This window comes from Biomphalaria glabrata, chromosome 15 (genome assembly GCF_947242115.1).
Source record: "Biomphalaria glabrata chromosome 15, xgBioGlab47.1, whole genome shotgun sequence".
Classification (NCBI taxonomy): domain Eukaryota; kingdom Metazoa; phylum Mollusca; class Gastropoda; family Planorbidae; genus Biomphalaria; species Biomphalaria glabrata.
Window position 1 is genome coordinate 21,058,759 of NC_074725.1, and position 15,634 is coordinate 21,074,392.

General features: G+C 36.9%; 1 long non-coding RNA gene across 1 annotated transcript; it reads right to left on the reverse strand.

Moving 5' to 3' along the window:
* Positions 1-332: 332 nt before the first annotated feature.
* Positions 333-12,061, reverse strand: LOC106071689 (uncharacterized). The gene is made up of 2 exons (XR_001218468.2): positions 11,672-12,061; positions 333-867 (listed from the first exon to the last, which is right to left on the reverse strand). It is a non-coding gene; the product is annotated as an uncharacterized LOC106071689 (long non-coding RNA).
* Positions 12,062-15,634: the final 3,573 nt, after the last annotated feature.

A 15,634-nucleotide genomic window follows, 5' to 3' on the forward strand; every position in this document is an offset into this window, starting at 1 on the left:
AGGTTGTATGATAATACTCCTCACTTTTTGTAATGTCTGCCTCTTTCATTTTAACTACATTAAACTATTTTATCTTGTTGACAAAAAGGGATTCTTGTATCAAATGTGCGCTACCTGTGTGTTCTGTTTCCGATCTGTAACGCACGCTGGTCAATGGTGGAGTTATGTCATAACGTTTTCTTTTGTAATTTTGTAAGTTAAAAAATTGAATTTAAAAAACAGGTAAAAGTCTATATTCTTTTTTTTTTTACAATAAACAAAATCACTACGAGCAAGATAAATTATGTTTATCTATGATAAATTATCCAAATTATTTGAAAAAAACTAAAAAATAAACTATTAATTTGCTTTTTATTGTAGTATATCGATTTCTGCACATTTAATTTAAAAAAAATGTCCACCCTCCCCTTTTATATGATTTGAATACATTTTAAAAATATTTCGAAAAAATTATTTAGTTTTAAACTTTATTTTTTTTTTTGGCTTTAGATTGGTGGAAACTTTAAATTTTGCTTCTAGTAGTCATCAAAGTGGGACACAACGTGCTCGTCTGGATACTGGAGAGCACACGAGATTATTCGTGATGGTGTAGTCATCTGCTGAGCAACCATTCTCGTAAAAGTCATTCTGAGAATCCCTGACAAGAGTGCACCACCGACGTGGTGAGGGTCTTAATTCTTCTACTACACCCCTGAGCCAGTCAGCGCATGTGGAGGATAGCTGATTCTGCAACATGCAAGCCAAATACCTTCTTCTTCTTCTTTCATAGGCGTTAGATGTCGTCTCGACGACGAAGACAACGAGCAGGGCGATAATGAAGAAAAGTCTCATCTTGAATCAAGGCTGTTCTTACTGGTGCTGTCAGTTCTAAACGAGGAAGAGAAAAGTTAATATAAAAGTTTGTGGTGAAATTTAAAAACATTGGTCAAATTGTTAGTGTTATTTGTAATGTAAAACATCTATAGTACTTGCATTTCAGATTCAGCTTGAGATTTAAGGCGAGACCAATTTCATATAGTAGGCTTTGACGTTTGACATAGTAGAGACCCATAGCTCGATACCAATTTTAATATTTGACGTGATGGTTATGGTTAGGGTCAGGTCTACTCTGTCAATTGGTCTTACTTAAGTTATACTAGTATAATAAGTTTTCAAAACAACAATAAACACCTTTTTTTTTGTCAAACGTTTTAGATGCTAGACTTTACGTAACCTGGAGCTATAGCATTAAGTTTATTTTTAGATTGTACTTCTGCAGCGCCAGGTCATGATTATATGTTGTTGACGAGTAATGACGAATAGATTTAAAACGTTGACGGTTTTTCCATAATCTCAAAAATAGTTTGGACGTGACTAGAAAAGGGGAAAAAATAGAGTATTTAATGATTTGGATATTCAGTTTCTAGAGAAAGCTGCAACTATAGTAAAAGAATTTGAATTGAATTGTAGTGTACACTTGTGTAGTGTGTATATTTTTAAAGTGATCCCTAGTTCAAGAATTAAATCTTTGTATACTATTATATAAGGAAAATTTCAGCTTTGACTTTACTTTTTCGGGTAGTATCTCCGGCATCACGATATTGTTTGATAATTTAGTAAAATAAAAATCGTACTAACGTTATAGTATTGTAATAACAGTAGTGTAATGAGATTATTGTATCAATGAAATGAAACGGCTCACCCTCTTTCTCTTTCTTTATATCCTTCATTTTTTCCGTTCTCTCTCTTCGCCTCCTTCTCTCTCTTTCTCTCTCACTCCCCTCCTCCTCTCTGAACCTATAGTTTCACTTAAATTGGATCGATACGCTTGATAATACCTCCACCCGACACACACAGACCAAAAAAAAAACCAGCCTTGTCCCTCATCATAACCATATTCGATTCTCTTTACCAAAATCCTTATCGCAAGACGTACTTTTACAAAAAGGACAATCACGCCACCAGATAAGATGTCATTCGCCTGAGAACTAGATACTACGTTCATTTTAGTATTACTTTTATTTTTGTATAGTTAATAGTACAATGTCATTCCCAAGCATCGGTCATCTCAACGATTGAAAAACATGTAAGTCCAAGGCTTGATGAATAATCAGATAACAGAATAAAGAAACATTGGTATATTTATGTTATAAAAATATTATTAAACATGGCGAAAAAAGATTTAACTCTTTCTCTCCTAATGGACGATAACATCGTTGATTTGACCTCATTAAATTAAATTAATGTTTAATTTTATAAACTTGACTTTGTGTTACATAAAAAGAGCATGCGATTCCCTTTAATTTTATACCAAATACAACTTTTTCTGATAACAAACAAAGCAATTGAAGCCCAATCATAACAGGGTTGTGAAATAGTATTGAGCAAAATTAAGAATTCCTTCGAAACGTGGAAAAATAATTACGGAGAGAAAGAGTTAATACCTATCTTTTTGGAATATACGGTGTCTAGCCATGTTTTTGTGCCTTTTTTTTAAAGACAACAGAATCGAGTTTCCTAAGCTCCTCCGTTTGTAGCACACAATAAGGTGAATATGGAGGAAACTCTAGACTCTATGCCATAGAACATTTAAATACAAAAGGTCAAGTAACTAGCGGTAACTAAAAGATATGACACGAAGATCGACAGCCAGTTTTGGTTAAAATTAAAAGCGTGGTCGAGAGGCTAAGTACGCTTGAACTTATCTTGGCTACCTAAGAATGGGTCTCGAGGTTCGACACTCGAGCAGAGTTGTGCTTACTGAGCGCATAAAGACAGCACGAAAAAAAAACCTTCTCCCGATACCCCCTCCCCCACCCCACCCCCACTGGTTCACACATGAGATTGGACCATAGCGCTCTGAGCAAGCAATAAGCATGAAAGTAGCGCTATATGAAAGCTATAATTTTAAGTATTCTTGCAATAAACCTGGAGGTGACACAGATGGAAGTGGTGACGCAAATCGCACCAGGCCAGCGCAAGACGAGCGGTCAATCAAGTTGCAACGGTCAGCCAAGACAGTTCGGGAAGGATCTGTGTGGTGAACAGAGCTCAGAAGCGTCACGAAGAACGTTGTCATGTGATCAACCAGAATGGTAGAGCGATTTTCCGTCCGGTTCTAGAAGGCCAGTAGGAACCCTAAGAGCGAGGGTGTCAGTGTCAAGTAAATTCACGTTACCTCGCACCTTCACAAGTACGAGTCGAAGTCAGAGTCAAGAACCAGCCTAGGTGAAGTCAGAGTCAACGAACCAGTCTAGGTGAAGTCGGAGTCAAGAACCTGTCTAGGTGAAGTCAGAGTCAAGAACCAGCCTAGGTGAAGTCAGAGTCAACGAACCAGTCTAGCTGAAGTTATAGTCAAGAACCAGCCTAGGTGAAGTCAGAGTCAAGAACAAGCCTAGGTGAAGTCAGAGTCAAGAACCTGTCTAGGTGAAGTCAGAGTCAAGAACCTGTCTAGGTGAAGTCGGAGTCAAGAACATGTCTAGGTGAAGTCGGAGTCAAGAACCAGCCTAGGTGAAGTCGGAGTCAAGAACCAGCCTAGGTGAAGTCAGAGTCAAGAACAAGCCTAGGTGAAGTCAGAGTCAAGAACCTGTCTAGGTGAAGTCAGAGTCAAGAACCTGTCTAGGTGAAGTCGGAGTCAAGAACATGTCTAGGTGAAGTCGGAGTCAAGAACATGTCTAGGTGAAGTCGGAGTCAAGAACCAGCCTAGGTGAAGTCGGAGTCAAGAACCAGTCTAGGTGAAGTCGGTCCGGAACAGAGAATCAAGTGCAAATCTAGGAAGAGGCGGAGAGTTAATACAGCGTTACGGAGTTGATACGTCGTTACATAGTTGATACGTCGCAGTGTGAAGCTTTTGTACAGTCTGTGATATGTTGCGGCCAATTGTACAGTATTGGCTGTGATTTATTAAACATTAAAGTGTTACGTCATTTTTAAGCCCTGAGTCGTCAGGTTCCTTAAGTTGGTGATGTATTGTGTGTGGTGCAGTTTGCAGTGTGCCTGGATTGGGAGATGTGTTACATTATTATTATATTGTTCAACGTATAGCTCAATTCTTTTTTATTAAGTCGTTAACAGTGAAGTTTCATTAAGCGACCTTTACATTGTTTAGTTTATGCTGAACAAATTCAATGCTAGCGTTACACTCCGGCTACCCATGAAATGAAATCCCTCGCAGCGGCGGAATTTTGCTAATGTTGTATTTCTAAATTTCGTTTTTCATTAGTGGAAAGATTTTAATGTTAACCCATTACCTGCTCAAACGTTGCCAACTACGTTTAAGTTTAAGCCCACCTCCTATTTCATAAAACACTAAAGCAAACAACAGTCCCCAAATTCCAAGTGCAGAGCTACATGAGGTTTTCGGCTTTTCAAACAGCACTTCAGAAAGTGTTTAGGTTAAAATCACCCAGTTCAATACAAAAATAATAATAAATTACTCCACAGTAATTACATTCCATGAGCGTAACCAAAGGGGAATTTTAGTTTAAAACTACCTCTAGAATGTTTTAAAGTTTAAAAAAAACTCTTCGATATAAACACTGAAGTCTACAGTCACCAAATTTCATGAGTGTTGCCAAGTGTCTGTGTGTTCGAAATCCCCGCCAGTAAAAACCTTAAGGGAAACCATAGTTTCTTATTCAATAAAATGTAGCCAATGGGGTTTAGAGGTTAAACGAAACCTCCAATTAAAAAAAAACAAATCTAAAGCCGTTAAATGACAAGAGTAGCTAAATGGAATTGAATATAAAGACCCCTGCCACTCCTCCCTCTTTTCAAAAGAAACAAACAAACTGAATGATAACTAGTAAACTAATTTCGTAATCGTAGGTGTGTGTGTGGGGGGGGGGATAAGATGTTTAAATGTAACATCCACTTTCTATTCAAACAATTCAAACGAAAGCTTCTGCTGCTCCGTGTCATGGGCGTAGCCAAGAGAGGTTGAGGTTACATCTACTCCAATAAAAATAAGCGGATGGAAAATTACAGGAGGGGGGGGGTTGAGGTTAAAACACCGTCTTATAAAATATGAAAGCAAACTATAGTTATTATATTATCCTGGAAATGTCTTACAGTTGCTGGAACCTATTAATTCAATAAATGTATAAGAATTAATGCCACAGACTTAAAACAAAAACTAAAGCAAACTACAGTCACTTGAGGTACAACCAACATAAAACATTTCACACATTGATTAGTTTGTTTTTTTACAGTCGATGGGCGCCTTTACTAAAGTGCAGAGGATAAAAGATTCGATATTTGACCTACTTTTTTTAAAAAAAGGAAAAGTTGCAGGATATTGTATAAAACTCAGAATATGTATTTATTTTAACTTTCAAATTTGCCTACAGAAAATAATGCTTGGTTCATAGCGCTCCCCAGACCCCCCTATCTGACAAGGGTGAGGGGACTAATGTGGTTTCGCTAGCTTCAGAAACAACCTATTCTTGGGTTCACAAAAGGTCCGAAAAAAATGAAAAGAATAGATGTAATTAAGATTATATATATACACGTTATCTTTGTAACTAATATTTATATGTGTATGTGCAAAAGCGTGAAAAAATATACCACAAAATTCCCCCCCCCCAAAAAAAAAAATCCTGGCTACGCCCATGACCCAGTACATCTAATCACGAAGAAGCAATTGTCAGTTAACCAATCTACAGTAAGCATTTTGAGGTGTGAACCCATTGTCATAAACGATTTCTCGGTGAACCATTTGTCTAGGAACGATTCCTCGTTGATATTTATTAGTAGCAAAACTATTGCGTGACGAATTATTCCGATCAACTGAATGAAGAAAGTATCTTTGCTTATGCGGTGAGACTCACACAAATTTAACTGATTTGAAAGCCACACTACTGGCTATAACTCGTGGTCTGTGTATTTGTTTCAATTCCTAGAGATAAGAATGATAATGGGGGGGGGGGGGGGGGGGTTAGAGTAAAAAACAGGTCAATATGCGTAGAGATAAATTTAGCTTTAAAATAAAGGGGAGAAATCAGGACCAATACCAAGTGGAGATAAGTCTCAAGGACGGAACGAGAGAGCAAACATGCCTGACCATGTCATAGAACAAGAATACAAAGCTGTGAGAAACAGAGAAGTACTTTAGAGAAGAAAATGACAACCAATCAACAGCACGTTTACTGTTTGTCATTAACGTACTATTATAATACTTTAATAGTTATAAAGTCTAGAATGTCGGTTTGTAACTCCAAACAGCTAATACAACTAAAAAAAATTTAGGCGTTCTTAATTCCCATGTAACGCTTATAAAAACAAAACTAAATATGAATTGTATGTATAAATGACAGACTGAGTATAGAACAGATACACCTCACTAAACATTTACGTCTTTTTCGTCTCATGTCTTTTTCTCGTCTCTTTTTCTTCAACCTTCTGACCAGAATTATCTTGAATTACGACAGACCTCTTCATGGTTTCATCAGAAAATCTCCAGTCAACCAAATCATCCGCCCTACTTTTCTCAGGGCTACATCAGAAACATCCGCCCTACTTTTCTCAGGGCCACCTCAGAAACACGGACATACTCTCCACAACAATACGAATAAAATTCTATTGCATTTGCAAGGTAGCTCTAAAGGTGTTGCACTCAACACCAAAATCAGACTGGCGTGCTCCCTGGTTATGGTCAAATTCTAATTGCTTGTGAATCTTAATTGACTTTGACTGCAGAGCTAGAAGAGGATCCTAACAATGGAATTTAGATGCTACAGAAAGAACCTAAGCATCACATACAAAGACCGCATCACAAACAAAGAGATTAGAGACAGTATTTGTGCAGCTATTAGACCCCACGATGGCCAGCTAATTACTGTCGAAAGACGCAAACAGAAATTCTATGGCCATAATACAAGATTCTCAAGGCTCGCAAAGACTTGCTACAGGAAACAGTATCAGTAAAAAACAAGATGCAGACAATGAAACGATACGAAGAAAACCTAAAGGAATGGACTGGCCTGCCATTGTCATCGAGGAAAATTTTGTCCAAAGCAAAAAAAAAAAAAAAAAAAACAGAGACGAAAGGAGAAGGACAGTCAACAGATCGTATGTGGTGCCCGTTCGGTACAACAGACTAAGAGATAAGTGAAGGTGAGCTTTAAATCAATGATTGACATTGTTATCCAGAATATCTCTTTCGATTCAGCTTCGGATTCTCCCACCGCTGTTGACTTTAAATTTGTTGAACTGACATTGTTCTCACTAGGGTAGACGACAGACTAAATCTACGTTTGAGAATCACTGGAAAACGTGACACAATTTGTCTTCAAATCATTTACAATGGTTTGCACGTGTTTAAACGTCAATTGTGGGGGGAGAGGTTACTAGTTTAAAGTTTGAGAACCAGCGAACTTGTGATATTTTTTGGCAAAGAGATAATCTTCTTACAGACGTTGCTTTAAAAGAGAAGTTAATTACGTACTACGCATTTCATGTATCAATCGAGACCTACGTTTTCATGTATCAATGTAGACCTACGTTTTCATGTATCAATCTAGACCTACGTTTTCATGTATCAATCTAGACCTACGTTTTCATGTATCAATCTAGACCTACGTTTTCATGTATCAATCTAGACCTACGTTTTCATGTATCAATCTAGACCTACGTTTTCATGTATCAATCTAGACCTACGTTTTCATGTATCAATCTAGACCTACGTTTTCATGTATCAATCTAGACCTACGTTTTCATGTATCAATCTAGACCTACTTTTTCATGTATCAATCTAGACCTACGTTTTCATGTATCAATCTAGACCTACGTTTTCATGTATCAATCTAGACCTACGTTTTCATGTATCAATCTAGACCTACGTTTTCATGTATCAATCTAGACCTACGTTTTCATGTATCAATCTAGACCTACGTTTTCATGTATCAATCTAGACCTACGTTTTCATGTATCAATCTAGACCTACGTTTTCATGTATCAATCTAGACCTACGTTTTCATGTATCAATCTAGACCTACGTTTTCATGTATCAATCTAGACCTACGTTTTCATGTATCAATGTAGACCTACGTTTTCATGTATCAATCTAGACCTACGTTTTCATGCTGTAAAGGCACTGGGGAAAATAATAAATGTACAAACTTGTCCTAGCATATAGATAAAGAAATGTGTCTCTAGCTTTGTGTCTTTCTGAGTATATTATTAGTTTGTTTTTTTTATTTGTAAATTATGGTTCAGCGTTTTAAGTATTTTCAACTTTTCCATTTTTATTCATCTGTCCTAAAGTGTATCTAAATATACTACTTTGGCTAATGTTACACTAATCAAATGTAAATACTTGATTGTTAATTAATCTCACAGCTGTATTTTGCGTCTGTTCCTGATTTGTTTTATGTGTTCTTGAGTTGTGAGGATATATATTCTAATATTGGCCAAACCAATGTTTATTAGCATTTAAGCTTTATGTTGTTGTTTGATTTGTAAAATTTCTTTTAATAAGCCAAAAAGTTTATTACATTAAAAATAAATTCGTCAATATGGTGCGTCTGTTATTACTTTCCATTTATTATAGCAACTAGAAATTTTGAAATGTTAGTCTGTGTAAATAGTTTACCATGACCAAAAAGTGTAGTTTGTATTTTTATACTAATAAATGACATTTGAACGCGTAGAAAAAAACCTGATCCAATTTAATTCCTATATCTGTAATTCTTTCAAGTCTCTTTTTTTTTTTAATTTCAGTATTTTGTATATTTTTTAAAAATTGTTCTATATATCAGCAAGAAAAAGCAATGACCTGGAAGGGTTTAAGGCGATGATTAAGATGCAAGATTAAAATGACTTAGGAATACGTGTAGGACGTAATCATCATCTTTTTAAAGTAAGATAAGATGGAATCATCTGCAAATAATCTTGTTCTTCTGTTCTCCTGAACGTAGGCGTTTTGATAGGTCATTTACGTCAATTAGCAGCACTAGTGAGTCTGAGACTGTAATTTAAGTTAGGCCTGGATTTACTGTTATTGTTGTGGATTTAGACCAAATTTGTATTACAGTTTTTTGTTCTCTGTTTCTTTATTAGGAATCAGGAATCCATTAATGTAATGAGCCAACAATGGTTAAACACTCAAATATTTTTAATGCATTAACAGTGTGAAATTCATCAAAATATTTAAAAAGGTCTAAAACATTTGGCAAAGTCCAAAATAAAAGCATAAAAATAAAATCAGGTATTCAACCTTAAGTTACAATACAACAATATACGTACAATATACGTAGTACCATCATGGAGTTATATCATTATATACGTTATCTCCCTCTCTCACTATCTCATTTTCTTTGTATCATTCGCTGTCTCTCTCGGAGTCTTTTTTCTCTCTCCTTTACCTGCTCTTTTAAATTACCAATCTCTCAACTTTTATCTTTATTAATTTAGTTATTCTCTCTCTCTCTCTCTCTCTCTCCCTCTCTCTCTCTCTCTCTCTCTCTCTCTCTCTCTATCTTTGTCCATCTTCTAGTGTTTTTATTGCTAATCCGTAACATTACTTAAGGGAGATAGTATACATGTTTTTTAGAAATAATCGTACCAGTACTGCATTATCTCCCATTGATTTTATTGTAAAATATATTATTGATTTTAAAATGTTTACATCTGCAAAACAAAATACAACAGAAAACATTCAAAGTAAATAAAAAATTTCACTCATTTTACTATGTATAACAAAATAAATCTTACATGTGCAAAGCTAAAAAAAAGGCATAATGACAACTTTGCTGCAAGACTTTGCTATCGCTACATTACTGGTACTCAAAATGACAATGTCAAGCAGAGAACGTCAAGTCTCAGTCACTGATCACGCTCTGCTTACTCCACTAGTGTTAAGGGAGACCATCAACAAAATGTTAACACCATCGTCTCTCAACAACTGAAGCTGAGAATGCTCAACATATACAAAGCGAGTTTTTGAAAATAGTGCCACATGGGCCGTCTGTGAGTTTGCCTGAAAACGCAATCTCTCTTTGTAAATTACTCTAAATTGTTTGCTAAGCATCTTCTTCCAGATTTTCATTTACATCCAAAAAAATCTCTAATCGATATTTCTAATAATAACAATAAAGGAAAGATGTAGGCCGTAGACTGTAGATCATCTTAAATTGTGGAAGGTGTACAATTAAAAAAATACGATCAAAATGCATGCCTCCAGCAATGAACTATTCTAAAACGACTCCGAAGCTACTTATCTGAAGCCTAAACAATCTTGATGTTAATATTGGTTGGGACGACACAGGGCATGAGATTCGAAAGAATATTAGTGGGGAGCGTGGTCGAGAGGCTAAGTACTAAGTATTATTATTGTATAGTGACAATATTGACAAGGCTGCATGGCTCAAAGCAGAGACATAAGGATTTGTTACAGCTATAAAAACTGAGTAATTAGGACAAAAACAATTCAACTCTAATGACATTAAGACAAAAACAATTCAACTCTAATGACATAAGGAAAAAACAATTCAACTCTAATGACATTAAGACAAAAACAATTCAACTCTAATGACATTAAGACAAAAACAATTCAACTCTAATGGCATTAAGACAAGAAACAATTCAACTCTAATGGCATTAAGACAAGAAACATATCCTAAAACGAAATGTTGTTGAGAAATGTTGTAAGTTCGGAGATGTGGATGAGTCTGTTGGATATCTAGTGGTAGGCCGTTTATATTTATCAGAATTATCTGAGCGTATTACACCATCAAAAGCATCTTGAGTCTACAGATCATATTGTTACATTTCTCTCTCTCCTAACCAGGCGTTCTGTAAACATTGCTAGCACAACTATACATCTAACACATCAAACTCAGCAACAAAAGTTTCAGTAATAATGTGGCGGTTTAATCACAAATACATCAACAGCCAATACAACACAATTGGCTACACTAACTTCAAATACTTTCTTGCATTTAAACAGAACTGCCTAATAAATACTACAAGTCTCTTTCTCTACTTCAGAACTCGTACAGCTTCATTTTCGAGGATTCACTTTGTACCGCACCGTCCTTACTGCCTTGCTGTCCTGGACTCAACTGTCCCTTTCTTAATGTCTTTCGTCCGTGAAGGCTTTCGATCACATGAACATAACACGGGTCATATTTGCGTGTACTAGCAGTACTGTCCCTTGTCCATCGACAGCCTTTGACCTGTGTGATTTGCTTGAGTTCACATGTGTCACCCTAGCGTGTCGCCAATAGGGTTACATAATCATTACAACATTATAATATACTGGGATAGCCCAATTTCGACAGACAAAACGTATTTTTTTAATTAAAAAACGATACTATTATTGCTATAGCAGTACCACTGAGAAAATATGGAAACCTCGGGTTGAAGATTAAGCGTTCATGAAAGTTATCTAGAAAACAAAACAATATCCTTTGTTATAACAACCGAGGGGGTGACAATTGACCTCACAGATACCGTCAAAGAACTTAACATTTCTAAGAAGATTTCCGTTGACTTTCAGAGGGCGGTACTGCTGCAGACCTTCCACATCACAAAGAAAATTCCTCAGTTGACGCTTATGAAGTAACTTCAATGAATTTTGTTTCTCTTTAGCGAAACTCGACCCTGGCAGCGCCAGAGAATGAATACTCGTTCGATTCTGACATAATAATAATAGCGTATGGATGTGGATGTTACATGTAGTTCGCAGACTTACCTTGTCTTAGAGAGTTGGAGTTCTGTAGGCCACGGCTGCAAGTCGATCAGATTTATTTCTTAACTGGCGCGTCTTAAAGCTGCAAACTGCTAAGGTTATCTCGCGGATCATACAATAAAGGCAATGGGGATTTAGTACTTTACGACCTCAGCACAAGCCGTAAACATATTAGGATCAACGAAATTTTAATTCTGATCCTTTTGATAAGCTGTACATAGAATTGATTGCGTCAGTCAACAAAGTCATGCTTTTAAAACGTGACCACTTGAAAGGCCACGTCAACACTCTTCCCTTCCCTTTCCCCGTTCCTTACGTTCCCTACCCCACCCTAAGTTTCATATGTCGCCACGTTATGATTGACTTGTGAAATATGTAATAGTAAAGCGCTCCTTTCAGACTTTGCGCTCTACGGGGCAGATGATGTTTAGGTCAGCTGTTTTTATACTTAACGGTTAACGAGCTGAGTGTCGTATGGCCAGCACAACGACCAAACGATTTCACTATCCCCCAACTAAAGTAAGATACCCATTAGTGTTGGCTGGATTCAGGAGCGCCCTTAAAATCCTGAAATTCAAAATCCTGACCCAGGTTAGAAAGCCATGTGATTAACCACTCAACCACTGCTCCACCCTGGGATATGTGGTCAAGAGGAATAATTCACTTGGCTAACTCCCAAGAGGCTCGCGCTTGAAACCCGAGGCAAGCAAAGTAGTTTACTGGAAACACAGAAAACTTTTCCACTGAAACCCAGTGCCCCACTGGTCTATGAAAGAGATTTGACCATAGAGCACTGAGCATACTATAAGCACGAAAGATGCTATTTCCATGATGCCTTTACAAAAGCAGATACTAAAAAAACCTGCTCGAATTCCCCCCCCCCCATCCCATTTGAAAAATATCCTTGCGGTTTACGCCAATCAACAATACAAGTTATTTTTTACTTAGCAGTTTTTAGTAGTATATAAAGATATAAGGCGCCTGGTGATTACATATGCCCAACCTGCAACCGCAGCTGTGTATCAAGGATTGGCCACTTTAGTCACGCAAGAAGTTGCAAAGGGAAAGGGATTTCTCTCCAGACGTAAAATGCCTGAGACAGACAGACAGTCAGACATCTAGATCTATATTTTTAACGGGAGAAGAAAGGCTGAAATGAAAATTCAATTGTACAAAATGTGTGAATATGTGAGTAAAAAAAAAAAATTTGGGGAGGGGGATTTTTCAGTACAAAGAACAATATAGAGGTAATGAAATATATCAATATTGAAATGACGAGCCTAAGAAACATTAGAGATTGTAGGATTACTTAAAGAATATATTTTATTTCAAATCACCAAATTCTATGATCGTAGCTAATTGGGGTTTTGAATTAAAAAAAAAAAAAAAAACTCCAGAGATTTTTTAGTTTAAAACCCCTCAACAGATGATTTGACGAAAAAACTTTCCTTTTCAATATAAAATCTAAAGCGAAATACAGGCATGTAATTCCAAGAGCGTAGTCAAGAAAGGTTACAAATTTCTACCAGTGGCTTGGGCTCCATTAATAGGCCTAAAGTGTGAATAGTCTTCTGCCGAAATTGAAAAACATTAAATGTGGTTCAACAAAGATGGCTAAGACAGATTTTAGGAGTCAGTCATAGAGATCGGGTCTAAATCAAAGAAATCATATGCAGAACTGGGAGTCGAATCCTTAGTAAGGTTGTGACAGAGCATCGCATGAGGTTTTGCGGGACATGTTCTCCGACAAAATGAATTACGCAAAATAAGAGTTGCGGAAACAGCTTGCCGGAAAATGCGCCGAACGGCGCGAGAGGATCTAAGTCAGTAAGAATAGCACATTAGGCTTTTGAAATAAAACTTTGTAATAGCAAGATAATGCACTGTAGATACCTCAGAATATGCATTTTGTTGGCTTTCAATACCAGAAATAGTGTTCGGCGCTGGGGAGCGAGCTCCTCCAGACCCCCTTGCTATCAAGGGCGGGGAGTCTACAATAAACAATAAACGTCTTCCGAAAGGGTCAGAATGTAATAAAGATTAATTATGTACACACACACACATATATAATTTTTTCCTCGGGGGGCGGGGGAATCCCCCCCAACCCCCCCCCTTGAAATAAAATCCTGGCTACGCCTATGATAGGATGAGACAACAAGTCGGAGAACTGAAGCGAGATTATCGTCTGTGAAACGATGACGTAACCAGTGGCGTACCTAAGGGGGGGATGGGGGGGGGGGATTAAAATCCCCCCGGGCCCCATCCTGGGGAAGGGCCCCCAAATGGATGTCCTAAATTTATTTGTAAATACATAAATTAATATATTTGATTGACAAATAGTGTCAACGGGTGTCTTTTTTTTTCAACATTTATGGATTAAATTTATCACAAAGACTAAACCTAGATCAACAACCTTTGTTGACATTTAAAAAAAAAATTTCCCACAGAGATGAAAGTTTTTTTTAAAGTTAGTCTTACATTTTAAACTTTGTTGCCACGAATAAAACTGCATGATATACAGCGAATTCCAGGTATCTTGTTACTTTTACTAATAATAGATCTAAATGGCGAGTATATATGGCTACACTAATTAACCTTGAAGCAAAATTTACTGAATCGAGTATAACAGATCTAAAAGTTATTTTTAATAATGCTAAAATAGTCCATTTTTCGGGTTTGGCGTCTATAATTTCAGAATTAAACTTCACATTCGAGTTATTACCCTCTCTATTCATCTTTCCTCAATCCAATGGAAACTCTCTTTTTATTTCCATCTAATCCTTTTGCTTTCGCACAAAACAAAAACAAAAAACAATGACGTAATATCATATAATATTAGCACATCCTTCCTTTTGAAGTTATTATCACACCCTTCCTTTTATAGTTCTTAAGAGTGGCATCTACTAGCAGGGCCGGCCCTAGCATTTGCGGGGCCCTATGCGAAACGGATCGCGCGGGGCCTAGTCTGGGTAGGGATAAGCATAATGTCAAAATTATTTTTTTAAATTAGAAAATAGGCCTACTTTCGTCTTTGCAATACATTTTTATCAAATGAAAGCTCGCAATGCCACTTTTTATTTATTGGCACCCCAATATGTCAATTTCGTCTATTCTTCAGGAGATTTGAATAAATTCTAAAAACGTTCAGGACTTGGAATTAGCGCGGGGCCTATGAAAGCGCGGCTCCCACTTCGACAGCATAGGCTGCAATGGCCTAAGGCCGGCCCTGTCTACTAGGATTTTAAACAATTCGTCCACTTCTGGTTGTCTTGACTGGCACAACAAGTTCTCTAGACGTTGGTCTATAACTGTCTGTTTCGTTTGTTCCAGCAGCTTGCAGTTCTTTGTCTTCATCTGTATCATAGTACCCAGAGATGTCTTCATTGAAACTCTTATTCAAAAAGCGTTGATTTCTTCTGTATGTTTTTCTATCGTTTGTTTTTATGATGTAAGATCTGGGTGATGAATGTTTTTTTATGACAACTGCTTTCTGCCATGTTTGTCCTAGACGAACTCTCCGACAGAATAATCTTTAGGTAGTCTTGCTTTTGCATCGTATTTCACTTTGCTTTTCATCTGTCGTTCGTTGTGTAATGTCTCTGCATTTTCAGCTACCGATGGTTTCAATAGTTTGGGATCAGTTGGAATGATTCTATTAGTCTTATACTCATCAGCAGTTATGATGGTGAATACGGCAGTCCACTTATCGGAGTATTTCTATTCTCGAGCATAACGAGATATGGATCTTTCCCACTTTTGTATGCTCTGAATATTTTTACTTTCGCACAAAACATAAACAACCAACAATGAAATAATACCATATAATATTAGCACAGAATCTTATTCATGCAGTGGAAAATTAAGAATTGTTTGCCTATCTTGAATTCTGGTCAAAGCTCCTGCTCCCAATAAATATAGTTCAGAAGAAACTACAAAGTCTGGACTGCCTATACGGGAAGCTGCTTA